The 21,642-nt window shown below is 45.5% G+C and overlaps 1 protein-coding gene and 1 long non-coding RNA gene across 6 annotated transcripts in view; one reads left to right on the forward strand and one right to left on the reverse strand.

Moving 5' to 3' along the window:
- Positions 1-21,642, reverse strand: part of ARHGAP24 (Rho GTPase activating protein 24) — a 415,666-nt gene that overhangs the window by 324,823 nt on the left and 69,201 nt on the right. The window contains exon 1 of one of the 5 annotated variants that reach the window (XM_081020799.1): positions 8,318-8,783. The exons of the other annotated variants lie outside the window; for them this stretch is intronic. The gene's annotated coding sequence lies outside the window, so the exon portion shown is untranslated. Of the gene's footprint in view, positions 1-8,317; positions 8,784-21,642 lie in introns of those variants that run through there. 5 annotated transcript variants of the gene reach the window in all.
- LOC308485483 overlaps positions 1-21,642 on the forward strand; it is a 107,513-nt gene that overhangs the window by 3,063 nt on the left and 82,808 nt on the right. The gene's annotated exons all lie outside the window — the stretch shown is intronic.

Consider the following 21,642-nt stretch of genomic DNA (forward strand, 5'->3'; position numbering starts at 1 on the left):
CAGGATCCTAAGATGTGTCTTCAGGCAATGCCTCTAGCCCAGGCTTCCCCAAACTGGTGTTCTCCAGATGTTCATGGACCACAACTCTCCATTTACCTCTGACCATTGGGCATGCTGGCCAGGAGTAATAGGGAATGGAGTTGGAGGCTTCTCTAATCTTTCTAAGACTGGAAAAGGCCATCATCATAGCACAAGAGAGGCTGGTAGGAGGACTCTGTTGCCTATCCTAGAGAGCAAGCCCTCAAGTTCCTGTCTAGGAGTCGGTAGTGTAGCAGAGCAGGAAGACAGGAGAGCCCAGCTCCAGAGCTTTTTTTGTTGAACAGGAAGGATGAAGTCACCTGCTAGGACACCAAGACAACGGATGAAATATCCTTAACAGTGACAAGTGGATGAGGTGTCGTTGAAGCTTTCAGTCAGAGAATAATCAAGCAAAGTTCGGCTACACCTTAACTTCCCTTTGGCAGAGCTATTTCATGCTCACAGTTTAAATGGCTGAAGATCTTCTCGTGAAGCTCAAATTGTTTTACCAGTTGAACCTTCGTAGTCAGAAGGAAGCACCACTGAGTTTACTCCCAGGAAGCTATGCAAAGAATTGCAGCAACACTGACTCTACTACACACGGCTGACTCTTTGGTGTGCGTGTTTCATAATGGGTCAACACAGATACCTCTGTGTTCTCCTTAGAGGCACGGCTATGGGAGCTGTCACGATTATCTCCCGCACTTTCAAATCCACAACTACCCCCAGTTCCCATTACCAGTGCCACTTTTGGCACCGATGTAGCCTAAGCTGGTCCACTCATAAGTCATTCAAATTATACAGTGCTCCTTGCTGGGTCCAATGTAGTGCAGTTGATAAAGTGGAATAGCTGAATGTGGGAGGCCAATATTCGATTTCCTGCTTGGCTAGCAGACTCACCCAGTGTCACTCTAACCTACCTCATTGGTTTTTCCTGAAGATTAAACGAGATAAGACCTGAATGGTGGCTTTGCACAGTGAAAGGTGCTGGGATAAATGATTAATAATTGCATGAGCTCTGCCTTTCCCTTCATCTGCAGGATCTACCGCTTCTCAGAGCACATGAGAGAAAAGACAGGCCCTGTCCCGACCATAAATCATGGGGTGCCTTTGTCAGTCTTGTCAAACCTTTCCCTGCCTCCTGGCTAGAATATATGTGCATTTTCTGACACTTCGTATCTCACAAGCGCTGCAAAAGGCAGTGCTGTGCTTGGGGGATACGGTCAATACAGCCATAAATGTGACGATAAGGATGACATTTAGCAGCTTGCCAAGACAATAATAATCTTGTGCGTATAAAAGGTGTCTGCTGCTGGGTCCACACAATGCCCCGCATTGGAACGTAAGACCTAAGATTTGTGGGTGCATCTCTATATGCACATAAGAATAATGGTCTCCTCCCACCTCTGAAGACATGCTGGGGTTCCCCTGAAATTACTCTGCACATCAGCTTAGGAAAAGGGATCTACACCCTTGTGCAAATTAATTGAAACAAAACATGTTTTCTATCTTACTTGTAATCCTGTACTCAAAACAAACACGAAAAGTCAATTGATCATTATGGTGTCAGAAGCCTGCAGCCAACAGAAGGAATGATGCGCTCGCCACAATATACTGAGGTTCTACGAAAGAGTTAATCCAGAGCTGGAAAAGAGGTATCCTGGCGGTACTGGGATATTGCAGCAGGACCTGGCCCACACTGAAAGTGGTGAAGAAATTCATGACAGAGCAGCAAATACAGGTATTTGATTGGCCAGGGAATTCCCCGGATGTAAATCCCATTGAGAATTTGTGGGCTATATGCAAAATTCGCCTCTGTGCTGTAGACTGCATGACTATGGAGAAGCTCATTCAGGCACTGATTCAAGTGTGGTACAGGGATCTGAAAATCAACAGTGACTGTTCAAAACTACTAGACTCCATGCCAAACAGTGTTCAAATGCTGCTTAAAAATAGCAGATGTCATATCCGTTACTAGTGTATGTATATGTGAGTTTTGTACAATAAACTACATTGTTTCAAATAATTTGCACAATCCCCACTCTAAGGCCCCCACCTCCACTATTCATTTAAATCACCATCATACCACTTTAAACAGTTCTGGCTTCCTGCAAAGAATCATGGGGACTGTATTATTGTTATTATTTCCTGAATTTCTGTACTGCCCTTCATCCAAATATCACAGGGTGGTTTGCAATATAAAAATACATTCCGCAGTAACAAATGAAACCAGTAACTCCTACACACACAGTTTAAAATGCCTTAGATCAGGCTTCCTCAAACTTGGCCCTCCAGATGTGTTTGGCCTACAACTCCCATGATCCCTAGCTAGCAGGACCAGTGGTCAGGGATGATGGGAATTGTAGTCTCAAAACATCTGGAGGGCCAAGGTTGAGGAAGCCTGCCTTAGATGGTTTAATTAGCCAAATGCCTGGAAGAAGAGGAATGTTTTTGCCTGGCAACTAAAAATATGTAACAGAGGAGCCAGGGGTGCCGAGGTGCCAAGGGCCCCCAACAAATTTGCAAGGAGGGGGTCAGGCCCTCTCAAAATTCATTGGCAGCCACACACACACACCGTGAGGCATGCTGATGTCACTCACGCAAGCCACACGGGGTGCGCACAACACATCAGCACATTCGCGGCATGCGCAAGTGACGTTAATCGCGACGGCAAACCAGCACACTTGGCACCAGGCAAGTATCCCTTCGGAGAGCATTACACAAATGGGGAGCCACTGCAGAAAGGGCCTGTTCCCAGATTCTGATTCGATCCCGGAATGTCCCGCTTTTCCTTAGGACGTCCCTATTTCATTGAAGAAATGTTGGAGGGTATGGAGACCCCTGAGCTAAGGAGATTAGTAACTATGCCACCTCTAGAAGACATCTGAAGGCAGCTCTGTATAAAGGAAGTTTTTAAATGTTTAATGTTTTATTATGTTTTGATATCTGTAGGAAGCCGCCTAGAGTGGCTGGAGCAAGGCAGACAGATGGGTGGGGTATAAATATTCTTCTTATTCTTATTATGGAATAGGAGAAATTATTGGAGGGTATGTAATAAAACCCACCACCACCAGGCTGACCCATGTTGTGACTTTGAAACCATCATGAAGAAGCTTTGCTAACGCAGAAGGATGCTTTGGGTCAGATCTGGGCAATGAGGAGAGGTAAGCTGGCTAAGATTTTAGTAGCATATTTCGAGGACAACAGTGCAGTTCAAAGTTCTTATTGGCAGGTGGGTGAATTAGAATTCTGCTATTATGGGCTGTCTTTCTCTCCCCCGCCCCACAGAGAAAAGGAGAAACAGCTTTAATAAAAGCCGAAAATAATGAGCAGGCATGAGAACACCAGCTTTCTCAGATGAAACAGTTTAGTTGCCTCAACTACCTTTTTTATCTCAGGATTTTATTCAGTGCTGGATTGGATCAAAATAAGATAAAGGCTCTTCTTTCTTCTGTGCATGTGAATTGGGGTGCCAAGCAGAGCGTGCAGGGCACATCATTAAAGAACTAAAGGCTTTAAAAGCCTATTGTGCAGAGAGGAGAAAAGGCAAGGCTTGTAGAGAAAAAAACACTTAAAACAATAACGTCCTACCTTGCCGCTTCTGGCCCCAGAGCTTTTGAAAGGTTGAACGGCACATTTAAAGCAGTACCATGCCACTTTAAAGAGTCATGGCTTCCCCCAAGGGACCTTGGGAACTGTAGTTCATTAAGGAAGCTGAGAGCTGTGAGGAGACCCCTATTCCACTCACAGAACTACAATTCTCAGAGTGGCCAAACTACAAATCTCTCTTACTGGGGAGCCCTGGAAATTGTTGATCTGCTAAGGGGCACTGGGGTCTCCTCACAACTCTCAGGACCAATCAATAAATAAATTAATAATAATAATAATAATAATAATAATAATTATTTATTATTTATTATTTCTACCCCGCCCATCTGGCTAGGTTTCTCCAGCCACTTTGGGCAGCTTCCAACAGAAGCTTAAAAATACATTAAAACATCAGTCGTTAAAAACTTCCCTAAACAGGGTCTTCTGAATGTCATATAGTTGTTTATTTCTTTGACATCTGATGGTACGACACTCTAGTACCACTCTATTCTGCCTTGGTCAGACCACACCTGGAAAGACTGTGTCCAGTTTTGGGCACCACAATTTAAGAAGGATGTTGACAAGCTGGAACATGTGCAGAGGAGGGCAACCAAGAGGACAACAGTCTGGAAACCAAGCCTTAGTCTGAGGAATGGCTGAAGGAGCTGTGTATGTTTAGCCTGGAAAAGAGGAGACTGAGAGGAGATATGATAGCCATCTTCAAATATCTCATGGACTGTCACATGGAAGAAGGAACAAGCTTGTTTTCTCCTGCTCTGGAGGGCAGGACTTGAAAGGAGAGGAGATTCCAACTGTCTTGACAGTGGAACGGTCTCCCTCAGGAGGTTGTAGACTCTCCTTCCTTGGAGGTTTTCAAGCAGAGGTTGGATGGCCATCTGTCGTGAATGTTTTAGCTGAGATTAGCTGAGGTTCCTGCAGTGGTTGGACCAGATAATCCTCAGGGTCCCTTCCAACTCTGCAATTCTACAATTCTGTGGCACCACTTTAAATGTATGGTACAGATGGGGGCCTGAATAGTGCCTACCTACTAAAGAGTTTGGGACGTGGGTGGCACTGTGGGTTAAACCCCAGAGCCTAGGACTTGCTGATCAGAAGGTTGGCGGTTCGAATCCCCATGACGGGGTGAGCTCCCGTTGCTCAGTCCCAGCTCCTGCCCACCTAGCAGTTTGAAAGCACATCAAAGTTAAAGTAGATAAATAGGTACCACTCCGGCGGGAAGGTAAACGGCATTTCCGTGCACTGCTTTGCTTCGCCAAAAGCGGCTTAGTCATGCTGGCCACATGACCCGGAAACTGTACACCAGCTCCCTCGGCCAATAAAGTGAGATGAGCGCCACAACCCCAGAGTCGGTCACGACTGGACCTAATGGTCAGGGGTCCCTTTACCTTTACTTACTAAAGAGTTCTTACCAGATTAGGGTGTTTACCTGGGCTACATCTTTCACGGATTACCTTTGACCAACCTTCTGCAAGGGCTACAATTCCCTTCAACCCCAAACAGCACAGTCTTTCTTGTGGAACACAATAATCTTAATTGTATGGGTTAACCAATGGCAGACTATGTGGAGAGGCTCCTGCTGTTTAGCATGGGGGAGCTAGGCTTCGGAAACATCTGGTTTTCTACAGCTATTGAGTTCAAGAGGTGCTTGCCATTTTTCAGGGATCTGATGTGCTTAGATTTGGATCCTGTGCCTGAAGTCCATGCTGCCTGCTTTCCACATTTGACTACCCACACTACAGTTTGAGGAGGCGTCACAAGTCCAACACTATGTCAGTAATATACATGGGATAGCTCAGTCAATAGAGCATGAGTCTCTTCATCTCAGGGTTGTGGGTTTGAGCCCCACATTGGGTGAAATATTCTTGCATGCAGGCGTTTGGACTATGGATGACCCTGGTAGTCCCTTCCAACACAACAATTCTGTTATTGTTCCAGCAACCGCAACAGAATCCTCTGCTGCTTTTGGTATCTTCCTTCTGTTTAGTTTGCTTATGAAAACCTTGACAAACTTTCTGAGCCACTATGGGTAATGGGCTGCATTATTAATTTATTATTATTATTATTATTATTCACTCTTCATCCAAAGATCACAGGGCAGTTCACAACATAGAAATACAAAAAGAAATCACAGAATACATAATAAAAAAACCAAAAGCAAAACAAACCAATAACCCATCTCCCATGAGAATGTCCATTTTGCTTCATCTCCGTCTCTGATTTTTCCAATCTTAAGCTTGGTTCTCCACATTAACACATCACTTTTAAGTCCTCATGGAAATTCATCAGTATTTTTGCATGATTATTTCCTAATATAAGCATTTTTTGTATGCAATATTTCCTAATATGCACACTTTTCAAAGCAATCTCCCCTGATATAATGTCCTTTTGGATGTTATTTTCATTAATATATGCAAATATAGGCATCTGTATGCACACTTTACCCTAGTATATAAAGGTTTATATACATTATTTTATATATATACATATATATATATATATATATATATATATATATATATATATAATTGCTTGTTAGCCGCCCTGAGCCCAGCCTTGGCTGGGGAGGGCGGGGTATAAAATAATAATAATAATAATAATAATAATAATAATAATATTTGGCTGCACTGCAAAACTTGGAGAAGCGTGGATTTCTAAGGATGACCGTCTTTACGTTCTCACGTTGTTGTGGAAAGAGCAAAGTATGTAAGTTTGCTTTTACATGAAAACTTAGTTGAATTTCTCCCCTTTCCCTAATAGGGAAGCACACTCAGTGGTAACAGAACATCATATATCAAGCAGCCATCTCAGGTAGGAGGAGGAGGAGGAGGAAATATTCATCATTTTCTGAACATATAAAGCTGCCTATTACAGAGGCAAACCTTTGGTCTCTCTAACTTGGTAAGATCCATTGTGACTGGCAATGACTGTTTTCCAGCTTTGCTACCTTAGATCTTTTCTAAGTAAAGATGCCAAAGGTCAAACCTGCACATGCTCTCCTACTCAGCTGGGTTCCTGATCAACTCACTTTATAGCTGGAAATTTAAGCATCCGCTATTGGTTTTGCAACATTTTGAGCTGATATTTCTATTTAAAGCATGGATGGGGGAACCTATGACCCACCTAATGTTGGGGAACTCCAACTCCTGTCAACATGGCAAATGGTCAGGATATTGGGAGTTGGAGTCTAGCGATATCTGGAAAGCCACAAGTTCCCTATCCCTCGCCAAGTTGCAGTAAGAGATATGCATTATTCCCAAAGCAAAATGACTTCTATTCATATATACTATGAAAAGAACTTTTTATGCAAGCTAAAGCCCAGAGTTTTATTTCTTGCTTAACTGGTAAACCTGTAAAAATGGTGGGGAAACAGAGTTAATTTTCTTTATTTGTCTGTTTAAAAAATCACTTTAAATGAGACTTAACTACTAACTGTACAACCCTGTTCAGCAAGGCGGATTGGTTCGGCAACAGTTTTTTTCCCCAGGTGCAATTTTGCTTGCTGCTTACCTGTGCTGCATGACAAAAGATCACATGAAGTTCTTTGAACACTTGGAATCTGATCTGTAAGTGCCAAGAGCAGCTGTTGCCATTCAAAAACCTACAAACTAGCATCTGACCAGCTTACACCTTTCAGTGCTTAAAAGGTTGCCAGGCACCGTTACTTAGGAGTTTTATAGAGTCTAGAAAACCGGCCTCAAATAAAGACCTCGCCACCCTGGAGTTCTTAACAGTCCTCTTTTAAAAGCACAGCTTAAAAAATACTGTACTCCCCAATCCAAAAGCATTCTGGTTTCCAGCAAGATCAAAGCCTGGCGTTTACAAAACGATTACAAGTTTTAAAAGAAAGAGGGGGAAAGGGGGGGGACCAGGCAGAGTGCTCAACTTGTCAGGAGACAAGACAGGCAGGGATGTTGTTTTCCAGGGATACCCTGCTCACAAAGACAGAGGGAAATGGGGTGCTAATGAGACTAGTGGAGGGCTTTGCATTGGAGGGGAGAGGAAGAGAGAAGAGGAGGCTTTTAAAGTGGTCTCCCAGTGCAATATACAGATGGCAAGCCTGCTCTTTTGAGAAATAGGAAAGCGCAGCAGCCAGCAATGCTTCAATACTGCTTCCTTACAACCACACACACACACACACACACACAACCCCTAGCAAGAACTCTGTCACAACTCAGGAAGGGGCACCTCGGATCAAAACTGCCACCTCCCGTCAGTGATTGACAGGCGCATCACCTCGCTAAGCCCATCTGTCTTTCTTCCTTGGGAAAAAAAAGTGTGCTGCTGCCCACGGAAACAGCCACCCTATGAAAACCGTCTCTGCCGCAATCACCATTTACATCTGCCTCTAGCAACGTTACCTTTCGTCCTATTGTTTCCCATGCCTCCCCATTCGGTTGGCACTTGGGGGGTGGAATAGCAAGTGCACCGGTCGCAAATGAATCCCATTTACTGCGGATGGCCGACAGGTATTGCACTGCAATTTAACATGACTCCAGGCAGCAGCAACAGTGGCGGAGGGGGGGGGGGGACCTTTGCCACGCAGCAAGGTAGACGCCGTGCAATAACTGCGACCGGGTAATAAAAAGCAGCATGCTCTGTCTTTTAAGGCTAGGCTAGGATATCTCATTCTCTCTCCCCCCCCCCTTTGCATTCCTACCCACAGGTAAATAAGAGAGAGAGCAAAACTCACACTCTGCAGCTTTCCCGTCCGTGCTAAACGACGAAGCTTTCCAAAGGGGGGCAGATCCCGGGAGTGACACTATCAGGCACCGCATCTAAATGGAGCTGAAGCATTTAGGGTTCCTTGTTTGGCATTTAGCAGTGACAACAACAACAACAACAGCGGCGGCGGCGGCAGCACAGGGGAGCACCTCCACCAAACTAATGCAATGTACTTTGCAAATTGGCCGGCGATAAACGGAGCGCGAGCAGCGTGTTCCTGCGTTCTCCGGCAACGGTGCGCGAAGCCTTAATCTCGTTACATGATAAATCGCCTCGGCCATATGTGCCCATGTGGCACCCGTTCAACTTGCTGCCGGAGACCTTCGCCGATGCCGGAGTGTGGGGGGAAGAGGCAGCTCTCCCCCCCCCCCACAAGGAAAGCAAAGGGGAAGATGGGAGCGTGCACGTGGGAATTCAGCACACACGGAACAAAAGAGGACTCGGCGGAGAACAGAACAACAATACGACACTGGAAGAACTCTGCCTGGCTGAGCTCTCCGCACAGCAGCCAGCAACAATCCCCCCTCCCTCCCTCCCTCTCTGCAATTCTTCCCCTCCTCCTCCTTCCTTGTTTTCCCTCCCCTGTTGCAAACCTTCGCAAAGTGACAGCCGGGAGCATGAATTGACTTTCCAGAGGTCTAATATACTATTTTTTTAAAAAAAAACTTTGACTGCACCATGTAGCCCATAGACTCTCCGAGGGGCTATGGTGAGATTTCTCAGGTTTCATGGGCATGGAGTTGAGGGGAGTGTCACATTTATTTTTGCAAAAGCTGCACCAGGAGGATGCAACACGAAACTGACCGCCTCCCAGTGACTGCCAGTGACTGAACAGGAAGGAAAGGGGGCTGGCGTCGGACCTCCCCAAAACTTACCCTTCACTTTCCAGGGCATTGGCATGGCAATGGAACTCCTTTGCCTAATCTAGCAAGCAGGTAGCGCTCACCACCTCCGCCTCCCGATACCAATAGGAAAACAATCGCCCCATCCCCAGTCTCTCTGCCCTACTGGACTCGCATTAAGATAGAAGGCAGGAAGGCAGAAAGATACCGGTAATTAAGTACTGTACACTGTTGTAAGCACACCTTGGTCCATGGTTTCTGTGGGAGCTGCAGCTTAGCCTGCCTTTCAGCTGCAGAGTAACTGCAGGTAGGGAGGAAATTGGGACAAACAAGCAAGGGAAGCTCTGCATTAGGTCATTGGGGCAAATTTAATCATGGTGCCCCACCCTACAGAATATCACTGGGGAAGGGACCCCAAAACAGGCATTTCCCACTATTGCCCTTTCCCCCTGACCCATAGGATCACCCCGTTTTTATTTGTTTGAATTCCTTGCATTCTTGTTTTCATTTTGTTAAAAAAGCAAAATATGCTTTTATACTACTGTTTTGTTGGTTTTATGCTGTCTTTCTGTTGCTTTTTGCATGCACACTGCACACCGCATAGAGATTTAAAGAAAGATATTAGATTTTGTAAATGCTTTTAAATCAATGAAGAAATAAATGCACACAAATGGCACAAGGGTTAATTTTGCTCTCTCTTTCCAAAGCGGTGTTAGCGCCCAAGGCCAGCCTGCAGTCCGTGCCAGCTCCAAGTTTTGGAGGATCCCTTGGGCAAAATGTCCTAAGTGGGACCCACTCCCTGACTGGGATCACCTCTTTCGTGCTGCTGTCACTGTTCCCCATTGGCTGGGCATTTCCTTTTCGGCCCAATCCACACAGACCAGCACCAGATTTAGGGTAGTGCAGGCGGTTCCTCTGCACAGGGCACCAAGTTGAGGAAGTGCAAAATATAAAAACAACTACCATCTATATTTATATAGCGAAGGGGCCTGGGTCATGCTGTAGGGTGGTTGTCCTTGTGGTTTTTTCTTTCTTTCCAGGGATGTCCAAAGCCAGAGAAGTTTTCTCAAGATTGCCCAGGAAAGCAATGAAGAGAATTGCAGGGTTTAAGGTTGCAGATTCAATCCTCATATAGGACAGTTGTGTATTCCTGCATTGCAGGGAGTTGGACTAGATGATCCTCAGGGTCCCTTCCATCTCCATGATTCTATGCATTCTATCTATGCATCTAAATCAGCAGTTCTCAACCTGTGGGTCCCCAGATGTTGTTGGACTACAACTCCCATCATCCCTGAGCTCTGGCCTTGCTAGCTAGGGAAGATGGGAGTTGTAGTCCGACAACATCTAGGGACCCACAGATTGAGAACCGCTGATCTAAATGTATGTTTCTAAATACATCAACATGAAGTGTTTAAAATATTTATTAACCACCCTTCGTCACAAGATTCCAGGGTGATGTACGATAGGCAGTCGGAACACAAAAATCCAAGGAGAATAAAGATATAGAAGATCAAGGGGCTATTGAGTCCAGTTCTTTGTCCCAAGACTAAGCAATTCACACACTGCCATCCAGACCACAGTGCATCACAGTCAGAAACCACAGTGAAGGTTGGTCAAGCAAATGGCTCCATGTGATTCAACCAAGATGCATTTTATGGAAGACTCAACAAATCATGAGACCTCTCTCGTCTCTCTGAGCAGGAGCAAAAATTCTTTCTGATCTCATGCACAGCGTTCAGCTTGGCCTTGAGCATGGTGCTTTAAAACTCATCTTCAAAAAGAAATTTGACTAGGGGCACACACATGTGTCCCTGATGGTCCACAGGAAAGGGTAAAAAAAAAAGTGTTTCAAGATCTTAAGGGAGGAATCATTCCTACTCTTCCCAAAGGCCATTTCTTGCAAAAGAGGTGCTCATATGGACAGTAAATCTGCAATCTGGTAACTTTCACAATCACTACTATTCATTGCTAAAAGGAGAGTGTGATGCCCTGTCTCTTACGGCTTGGGCACTATCAGGGATAGTGAACCTTTTGCTCTCCAGATGTTGCTGGACTCTAACTCCCATCAGCCCCAGCCAACATGAGCAAGGATCAGGTCCATGGGGAAACCGAGTCTCTCGCAACATCTGGAGAGCCACAGTATTCGCATCCCTGCCCTACAGTAACTCCACAACCATTCATAAGCATGGACACTCCTTCTGCATGATCTCACCAGACTCAGTCCTCATCTGAGTTCCTCCCTACCTCCCTTACGGGAACACTCCAGGAAAATGTCTCCCTTGATTCTTTGAGAAAACACTAAGAAGACATACCAGGTGTAGGGGAGAGGAAGTTTTGGATCACTCCTTGTCAAAGCATTTAAACCCAAACTCATACAGTGCAGATGATGGAACTTCCAAGCTCAGCTGACTTTGGCTTGGTCCAAGCAGGAGGCCATCAGCAGCTGCCCACTTGATCAAGCAGTGAGCCTAATGAGTTGCAGTGGTCCAGTGTCAACCTGGTTTCTATGCAATGGCTGCCGAAAAAAGCAACCTCCAAAGGGCGGTCTCTGATTTAGTGGAACTCAGATGTGTACAGGAGATCTTTGGGTAACGAAGCACACCTGCAGCACACACCTGCAGCCTCATATTTAAGATGACTGAATATGGGTGACAGCGTAAATCCATGCCTTACTGCTTAGTGATGCGGAAGGCAAAGAACGCTTACTTTTCCATGACCCATTGCTTTCTTACTGGTTCTTTTTTTAGTAATTTTAATTGGTTGTCATAGATATATAGCTAGACAAATGAAACAAGAACTTAAAAAACCCAACACTTGGGATTTTGCCAGCGACTAGGTAATTATTGATGCCTTTAGAATATTCATTCTTCTGCTATGTTTTTCTACAAGATTCCCCTATATTATTCCATCAGGGTTGCGTGAAAACCTGCCATCTCCAACTAAATTGAGGTCTGACCCAAAATTGGGAGTATCAGAACCCTAAGAAGCCTCCTGTAACAAATTTGCCAGAGGCTATTTAAGGGCAAAGACACTTCCATCCATTGTACATTTGATGGTATGGTGTCAGGAGTCGTGTCCAGACTATATGGGGTCAGCTTAAATTGTTGTGGCCTGATGATATGGGCAAGATGCTTGGAAATGTCTGGACAAGCACATGTCCTCTTGACCTTTGCCCATCCTGGTTGATTAGAACTTGCTGGAGATGGGGAGAGTAACTGGATGGGTTAATGCATTGTTGTTGACAGACATGGTTCCAGCAGTCTTAAGGAGGCAGTACTGTGTCTTCTGTTTAAGAGACCCTCCATCGACCTAGAGTTCTCTGAGAACTATTATCAGCTGAATCTGTTGAGGCTGCGCAGGTGTTGGATTGCTGCCTGGTACAAGTAAGAGCTTATACTGGTTGCCCGTGCTTTCCCAAGCCCAATCCAAGGTTTTTACATTGACATATAAAACTCCAAACAACTCTCTGAAAGAATGCTTGCCTCTCCATCAATCTGCCTGTACACTGAGATCATCAGGGCAGGCCATTAATTCTTTCTTATTCCACCACCTGCAGAAGTAAATGGGAAGTACATGACTAAACCACTTCTGGTGCAATGGAACAGCGTGATGGAAAGCATAGTGCACGGAAATGGCATTTACCTTCCCGCTGCAGTGGTGCCTATTTATCAACTTGTACTGGTGTGCTTTCAAACTGCTAGGTTGGCAGGAGCTGGAACAGAGCAACGGTAGCTCACCCCATAGAGCAGATTCGAACCGCCAACCTTCTGATCAGCAAGCCCAAGAGGCTCAGTGGTTTAGACCACAGTGCCACCCATGTTACCTTTATCTTGTAATCTACCCTGGGATCAATACAATGAAGGATGGTTTAACAAATCTAATTAAAGAAATGAAGAATTAAATAGGATATATCTTATGCTAAATAAACAGGCACAAGTATCCAGTGTTGTACATAGTCATCCTTCCCTCCGCACCTTAAAACTAGAATGACTCATTTCATTATTTCCTTCACGTTTCTCACTCATCCCAGAGCAAAATAATGGAAGTCCAAACAGAAATGATACAAGCCTAAACAGGAATGTGCACTCTGGGCACGGACTTCGCTGCTGCCTAACTTTAGCAGAAGCTTAAAGATTCTTCTGACTCTTATCCTGTCAGGTCCTGAAAGAAAGCAAAGCACTCCCTCTTTCTTCAAGACCTGGATCTCGACCTATGCCTGGATACTGAAGGAGGAGGAAGAAGTTAAGGAGGACCTGTGGGCAGCAGCTGTGCAAATATTGCCAGCTGCCAGCAAGAATTGTCTTTTCAGGGTCGAAACCTTCTTATACTCAAAAAAAGTAAAATAAAGTGAGGCTGAGGAAGGAAGCAAGCAACCATCCATTTTTCAATTAATAACCCAGTGGTCCTTCATGCGTGCAAGATACAGTTTTGATCTAATTCCCGGAAAAGGAGACAAAACCTTAATTCTAGCACACTCAAAGAAAGACAAAGAAATCAGCTGCTAGAAGGAACAGGGGCTCAGGAGCTCCAGCCTTTGGGATGCAATACTTCTTAGATATTTTTCTTGAGCTGCTGGGTTCGCACGTAGCTCAGCTGGTAGAGCATGAGACGCTTAATCTCAGGGCTGTGGGTTCAAGACCCACATTGGCCAAAAATATTGCTGCATTACAGGGGGGTTGGACTAGATGACCCTCGTGGTCCCTCCCAACTTTACAATTCTAGGATTAGTCAGTTTGAATTTGCTGGTGATGGGTGGAAGCTGGGTGAAGGGCACAGGTGGCAGACACCTGCAACCTTGCCCTCCAAAGTTCCCTCCTCCAGCCATGTCTGCCCTCTTCTCATTTGCTGAGATAGACCATCCTGCTATGGCTCCTTCCATATTTATTTTCCTCAGGCACACGCCGGGGGTCACAGGTGCTCAGCCAAGCAAGGAACCCAACCAAAGACCTGCTATAGGACAGTAGGCACCAAAAGGGCACATAGCAACCATTCATTTCCAGCTGACCTGCTTTCACAGGCATTCCACCCCATCTGGCAGCTAATGGATTGAGGTTGAATCCTGACAAGACAGAAGTACTGTTCTTGGGGGACAGGGGGCGGGCTGGTGTGGAGGATTCCCTGGTCCTGAATGGGGTAACTGTGCCCCTGAAGGACCAGGTGCGTAGCCTGGGAGTCATTTTGGACTCACAGCTGTCCATGGAGGCACAGGTCAATTCTGTGTCCAGGCAGCATCTCCACCCCCATCGTTCTGCCCGGACACTGAGGTCCAGCACCAAGGGCCTTCTGGCGGTTCCCTCACTGCGAGAAGCAAAGCTACAGGGAACCAGGCAGAGGGCCTTCTCAGTAGTGGCGCCCGCCCTGTGGAACGCCCTCCCATCAGATGTCAAAGAGATAAACAACTACCTGACATTTAGAAGACATCTGAAGGCAACCCTCTTCAGGGAAGTTTTTAATGTGTGACATTTTAATGTATTTTTAATCTTTGTTGGAAGCCGCACAGAGTGGCTGGGGAAACCCAGCCAGATGGGCAGGGTACAAATAAATTATTATTATTATTATTATCTCCACCTGGAGGATTGCAAATACACCATGTCCCCTCTCTCCCAGACAAAGGATGCTAACACCCAGGTTCCCAATAGTCTCTCTCACACTGAGTCACCTAGGAGATGAACTCAATCCTGTATAGAGTCAAGCAATGCATCTGAGTCCCTTACAGCAAGGCAAGGCAAACAATGCTTCAGTGGGAAACTAGTAATGCGGGTGATGCCCTTATAAGCACTAGTTAAACCAGAATGCAGTTTACATGGTCCCAAGTGCAGGTCTTAAAAGCTTCTTTCCATGTGTGAGGCCTCAAGAGCTTGCAGGAGGCTCAACGGCAATTTATGTTAGTGCCTGATCATAGTCAATGCAGAACTGAAAGCAGAAGAGAGCTATTTCGCCAAAGAAAAAGAATAATGAAGCACACTATCTGGTGTCTGACTGATTTGGGGGACATGCACAAAAATATGTTTATCTTTAACACATTTTTGTACCTGAAACTAAAATGGCTGCTGATTTCTGCCTAAAGCAGAACCAGAGGTGAATCTGAAGGTTCCTGTTCAGGCCAAACAGCCGTGAGCCATTTTGAGGGGTGTTTCAAAATAATTAAGTGTTCAGCAAAACGTCTCTCGAAAGTTTCTTGCCTTTCTCCACCAGAAGCAAAACTAATGACCATTCTTCCATACAGTTACTACTCCAGACAGGAGCTCATTGGTGCTTGTTATTAACAACAAGCAGAGAAAGGGGTGCCAGAATATTACAGCTCTGCTCACAGAGTCCTGGTATCACATCATGGTTAGTCTAGTCTTTTTGGAAGGTTGAGAGCAGCCCATGGCAAGAACGAATGTTTGTTTTCATGCATTTTTTCAATAGCAGATCAGCGCCATTTGGCTTGCCACCATCGACACAGTTGGTCAGCTGTTCCGAAGGCTGTTTACCGTCATACACAGAGGGGTCATCCAACAGCTTGCTGAATTGCAGAAGGAACTGTCTATGAGCTTGCAAGAAAAACATCTTCCTTGTTCCTTAGTGGCATTGAATTCTTGCAATACAGTAAGATCCATGCAAACAGGACCTAAGCACAAGGGCACTCGCCCCTTCCTGCAGTTTCCAGTAACTGGTATTCAGAAGTGTTGCTGTCTCTAACCAAGGAGGCAGAGCGCAACCATCATGGCTGGTAGCCATTGATCACCGTGAATTTATCCAACCCTCTTTTACAACTGTCCATGTTGGTAACTGTCACTGCTTCCTGGGGGAGCGAGTTCCACTGGTTAACCATACATTGTATGAGGAACCTCAGGTTGAGAACTTAATTCGTTCTGGAGGTCCGTTCTTAACCTGAAGCTGTTCTTAACCTGAGGTACCACTTTAGCTAATGGAGCTTCCCGCTGCTGCCGCACGATTTCTGTTCTCATCCTGAAGCAAAGTTCTTAACCTGAGGTATTATTTCTGGGTTAGCGGAGTCTGTAACCTGAAGCATCTGTAACCTGAGGTACCACTGCACTTTCTTTTATCTGCCCTCAATATTCCAACATTCATTTTTATGGGATGGACATGTGTTCTAGTGTTCTGAGAGCGGGAGAAAAACGTTTCTCGATCCACTTCCTCTAGGCATAGGCCTATATACTTCTGTCATGTCACCGCTTACTCTGTTTCCCCCTATAAATCAAACATAGTAAACAAAGAAAGAAATAGCATAAACCTCCAAGTCTCACTATTTAAAGAGGAAAGACTTAGCTAACAAAGAGTAAACCAACCTAGGATTCTGCCCCCCTCCAAAAAAATGTAAAAATCGATCCGTCATGGTGCAAAGCTTCATAATATATATGGAAGAAAGCAAAGTAGAACGGAGTCAAAACAACAACAACAGCAACTCAGGAAGCTTTTTTTCTGTTAGAAAATAGCCGAGATTTTTCTTTTGCTCACCCACTTGAAAGATAAGACAATTTGGCAGAATTATCTCTGCCCCTTCTTCACGGTGGGCTCCCCAACTTTTCTCCCCACAGAGGCCCGGAAACATCTCTGGAACGTAGTGTTAAAAGGTTGCTCAGACTGCCCTCATAGCTGATGTTGCTACCTGTTACAATGGCAGCATCCTCCCCTTCCCTCACAAAAAACCCAAAACCCACATCTTAGGGAAACAGTAACAAGCTATTCTGCCACAGCTATTGGTGAGAGTGGCCCCATCCCACCAAGAAACTATAGGAGAGTTTATCCCCCCAGTAGAAGGATTAGGTGAAATTGCTCCCCACTTCAAGGCTCTGGTCACAGTTTGGGTGGGGAATTTCAGGAGGTCATTTGCAAACAGCAGCAAAGCCAAGTGTCCAAACAGTTGCCTATACAATGCACATCCTCCTCTGCACACATACACAATTCCCAAGTGGTAGTACAATAATATGAATGAGTCAAAAATATTAAATAATTGTAGAGTTCTGGTAGCACAAGGATGGAAGACTGAAGAAACCCCAACTAAAGAATCATGGCAAGAAAAATTGACAGACTATGCAGAACTGGCAAAACTGACATATAAGCTATGGGACAAGGATAACTGTGAGTTTAAGGATGAATGGGAACCCTTTGCAAAGTATCTGAAGATACAACAAAGTGAACTGGACTCCTTGGCAGGTTTTGAATAAACATTCACAAACTTTTTATTGATAATAATCAGCTAAATAGTTTGAGGATCTCTACAACATTGTAACATGCAGAAAACAGCAGTCTCAGAGAAACCAAAGACTGGAACTGAGGGAAGTTGGGGGTGGAGGCGGGTGGGTTTTATGTGGGAGGGAGGAAAAATGGGGGGGAAACAAGGATGATATGTCTTGTTTTAATTTTGAATAAAAAAAACTTTTAAAAATATATATTAAATAATTGTGAGCCAGTTTAGAATTCTTGGGGGGGAATCCCCCCCTTTTCTTTTTTAGCCTTCACACATGCTGCTCATAATTGCTGGTCCATTTACACTTGAGCTGAGTGGGATTTGCATATCTCTACCATGAGTAGGGAAGAGCGCTGATGGCTGTTGGCCCACCTCCACTCATTCATGGAAACTGAGAATGTGTGGCTAGCTGCCTTGCAAAATGCAAGGCCTCTGATCTTGCAAAGAGGGCTATGGGCACACAAGTTGTATGCCAAGACATGGAGGTCGGATGAACACAGATGGCTGCACGGGCAGGACTGTAAAGCCCCGTGCATATGAGAAAATGCATGCCGGTCATAGCTTGGAATGTAGAAGGCAGATGAGCCAATCAATCAGAACAAGTAGATCCCATTCCCTGCAGCATTTGATTTTGATGGATTGAACCAGCTTTGTGCAAACTTCTTCGATGTTTATGCCAATGCTTTTCACATCCCAAATCGGCCTGCTTTTCTGGCCACAACATGAGCAAACATGAAAAGAAACACAAGGCTGGTCCAGCATGCCAAATCAGGAAGTCGTCTTTAACCCATTCAAAAATAATTGTCTGAATCACCTCTAAATAAAAGCCACTTTACAATGAAGTGGGCGGGTTTGGGGATTTAGACAGACGAGTCCTGGGCTTGAAACCCCTTGCTCAGCCTTGAAGCTCACTGGGTGCCCTTGGCCCATTTGCATGCTCTTGTCCCAGCCTACCTCACAGGGTTATTCCGAAAACAAAATGCAATAGCCCTGTGGGGAAGGGATGCTGCTCAGTTGTAAGGAAGATGCTTTGCATGCAAGAGGTCCCATGTTAAATCCCCAGCCATCTAAATAATACTGAGCTAGAGGGACCAATTGGTCCATGAAATATACTTGGAGTTGAGTGTGGATTTCATGCTCTTTATTCAGCTCATAGTAGCAATGAATGAAACTTTCCCCAAAACATCTAGCGCATAGCTGTCAACTTTTCCCTTTTCTTGCGAGGAATCCTATTCGGCACTTTAAAAAAGGGAAACGTTGACAGCTATGATCTAGCTATATATACATTATTTACACAATGGGCCCCATGTGATTGGCTAATTCCGGGCTGCTCCTGTAGGCCAATCAGGTCGCGGATTCACCTCCTCCAGAAGCCTGATTGGCTGCTTCTGCAGGCCAGTCGGGTTGCTACTTCACTTCATCCAGGAGCCTGATTGGCTGCTCCTGCTGATTTGCTTCCACCTGTAGCTGGATTGGGTGGCTCCTGTGGACCAATCAGACTGCTGCATTCTGGATCCTATTGTTCTAGGATTCAGCTCAGTACATAACACTTAGTTTTCATGCGGCATGTAAGCTATGGAACTTGCTTGCTCCCAGTCCCACAAGAGTTAGTGATGGCCACCATGTTGGATTATTTTGAAAGAGGAATGGACCAAGTCATGGAGGAACAGGCTATCGATGGCTACCAGACATGATGGCTGTGCTCTGCCTCTGCAGTCAGTAATGCTTCTGAATAGCCATTACTGGAAATGGCAGGAGGGGAAAGTGCTCTTCCCACAGGCATCTGGTTGGCCACTGTGAGAACAGGTAAAGGACCCCTGGACAATTAAGTCCAGTCAAAGGCAATTATGGGGTTGCAGCGCTCATCTCGCTTTCAGGCCGAGGGAGCTGGTGTTTGTCCACAGACAGCTTTCCATGTCATGTGGCCAGCATGACTAAACCACTTCTGGAACAACAGGACACCATGACGGAAACCAGAGCACATGGAAACAGCGTTTACCTTCCCACCATAGTGGTACCTATTTATTTACTTGCACTGGCATGCTTTCGAACTGCTAGGTTGGTAGGAACTGGGACAGAGCCACAGGAGCTCACCCCGTCACGGGGATTTGAACTGCTGACCTTCTGATCTGCAAGCCCAAGAGGCTCAGTGGTTTAGACCACAGCGCCACCCGTGTCCTCTAAGTGAGAAGAGGATCCTGAGTTAGATGGGCCATTGACCTCATCCAACGGGCTCTACTTATGGTCTGATGAAGTCAACCTCCTCTGTTCTGATGGACTCTGGAGAGCCACTTCCATTCATTAAAAGACAACACTTGGGCACATGTGGAGCACAGTGGAGTGTGACCCAGTTGAAGGAGGCTTCCTACGCACCACCCACCTCTTGCCCAGCTCCCACTCATTTCAACGGGGCTTGCATAGCAGAAGAATTGCTGCCTGCACTTTGGAAAACCTCCGCAGCTGAAGACATCAATTTGAATAGAACATTTCTAACATCCTTGACAGTTTCCTTCCTGGGCTTTCCTGGAAAGCCAAGCAAGGGAGTAGAACTCTGCAGCTTTGTTACACCGCTACAAGATGACATCTCCTCTAGTTAAATGCCCACTCACATATTAATGCCGCTCAGGCAACCAGGAAGAGCTTGATGCTGGAGCCTCCATTAGACAGTGTTTTATTTTAGTTGGGGGGGGGGGTTGCAGATAATTAAGTATCGCCGGGCAGATGCTCCACAGTTGTCTTTTCCAGCTCCTGCTCTTCCCAAGGGCAGCCACTGTAAGTAATGTAAATTTTTATTAAAATGCCTCCATGTTTCCAATGGCAAAGCAGAGCACCAGCCACCTGTTCTAATTGGAACACACAGCAATAGACCAGGCAGGAATGCCGTGCAGTGAACAGAGAGACCCTCACATATGGAGGGGGGGTTGAAAGAAAAATTGAAAGAGGGAGGGGAGCCCTTAATCTGAAACGCTGGTACAGCACAGGGGTCCTTTAATTGTTCTTCCCATCCATGTGGGAGCTGCGGATCTGACATGGCTAGAAGAACATTTAAAGGGCATCCATGCTCAGATGCAAAAGAATGTTTTAAGAGCATTGAAATGCCAATCTTGGGGTGCCAGGTGTAGCACAGATTCACCCAAGCAGTGCTTTCTCATTCACGTCACAGAGAGCGAGGGAGTATTAATGAGCATACCAGTTCATTAATAACTCTGGGGGATAATGGGTACTTCAGAAGGCCAGATGGTCAGCCTAGGCTGGGGAGGATATGTGTGAAGTGAGAGTTCCCATGATCTCCAAACAGTCGAACAGGAAGGGCACCGGCAGCATGGCATGCAAATCGCTCTCTGCCACCTGCTATGAACCACTTCCCCTTTTGCTCATTTTTGCACCACAGCAGCGCTGCATTAAACAGCCCACCGCCGCTTAAAAACAACAACAACCTGGAAATGGTGCATATTTTGCATAGTTACAGCTACAGGTGTTTTTCAGGAGAAAGCTACATGCTAGGGATTGTCCCAGAAGAAGGAGCAACCTTGCCAGGACTTCTTAGGCCTCTCATCATTTGTGCTATTAGCAATTGTGTGGATTATTATTTTTTAAATACAGCAAGCAGCTGTCATGGTGAGGCCTGACGGTGGGGTCCCTTCTTATGGTCCCAATCCAAATTGGGCCTTCAGCACCTGGCATTTGCATTGTAAGGAAATCTCCGGCTCGTGTCAATAGAAACTTGGCTTTCTATTGATGCAAATGGCAGCTGTAGGGTGTGTGAGCTGGACTGGTGTGGCAGTGGGGAACAAAGTGTAAAGCCCAATCACCACCAGGGGCTAGATGCTGAAAAGTCCCCCTGAAAAGTGGAGCTAGGAGAATGCAACAGGTGCAATTGCACTGGGTGCAAAACTTCTGGGACGCCACAAATATTACATCCATTGGAAGGCGAGAGGCGAGGGGTGCAGGATTTTGGAATCACCACTGTAATTTGACACACCAGAGACCACCAGAGATTGCTCATTTCATGAATGACAACACGTTGAGATACACCTTTCTTCCTTTCCCATCCCCATCATCTCTTTTTCAAATCTGTTCTTTACCCTTTTAAAAATGTTGACCCACCTGCTTGGTTTAAGTTCATTATAAATTGTTTGCATTTCAATAAACTGTAACCTTTGCAGATCTCACATTCATGTCTTCCTGTCACACTTTCTACGTTCCTCTTAGATGGGGAAACTGTGTCCCTCCAGATGTTGGACTACAACTCCA

Source organism: Podarcis pityusensis (genome assembly GCF_964106645.2).
Source record: "Podarcis pityusensis genome assembly, chromosome: 9".
NCBI lineage: Eukaryota > Metazoa > Chordata > Lepidosauria > Squamata > Lacertidae > Podarcis > Podarcis pityusensis.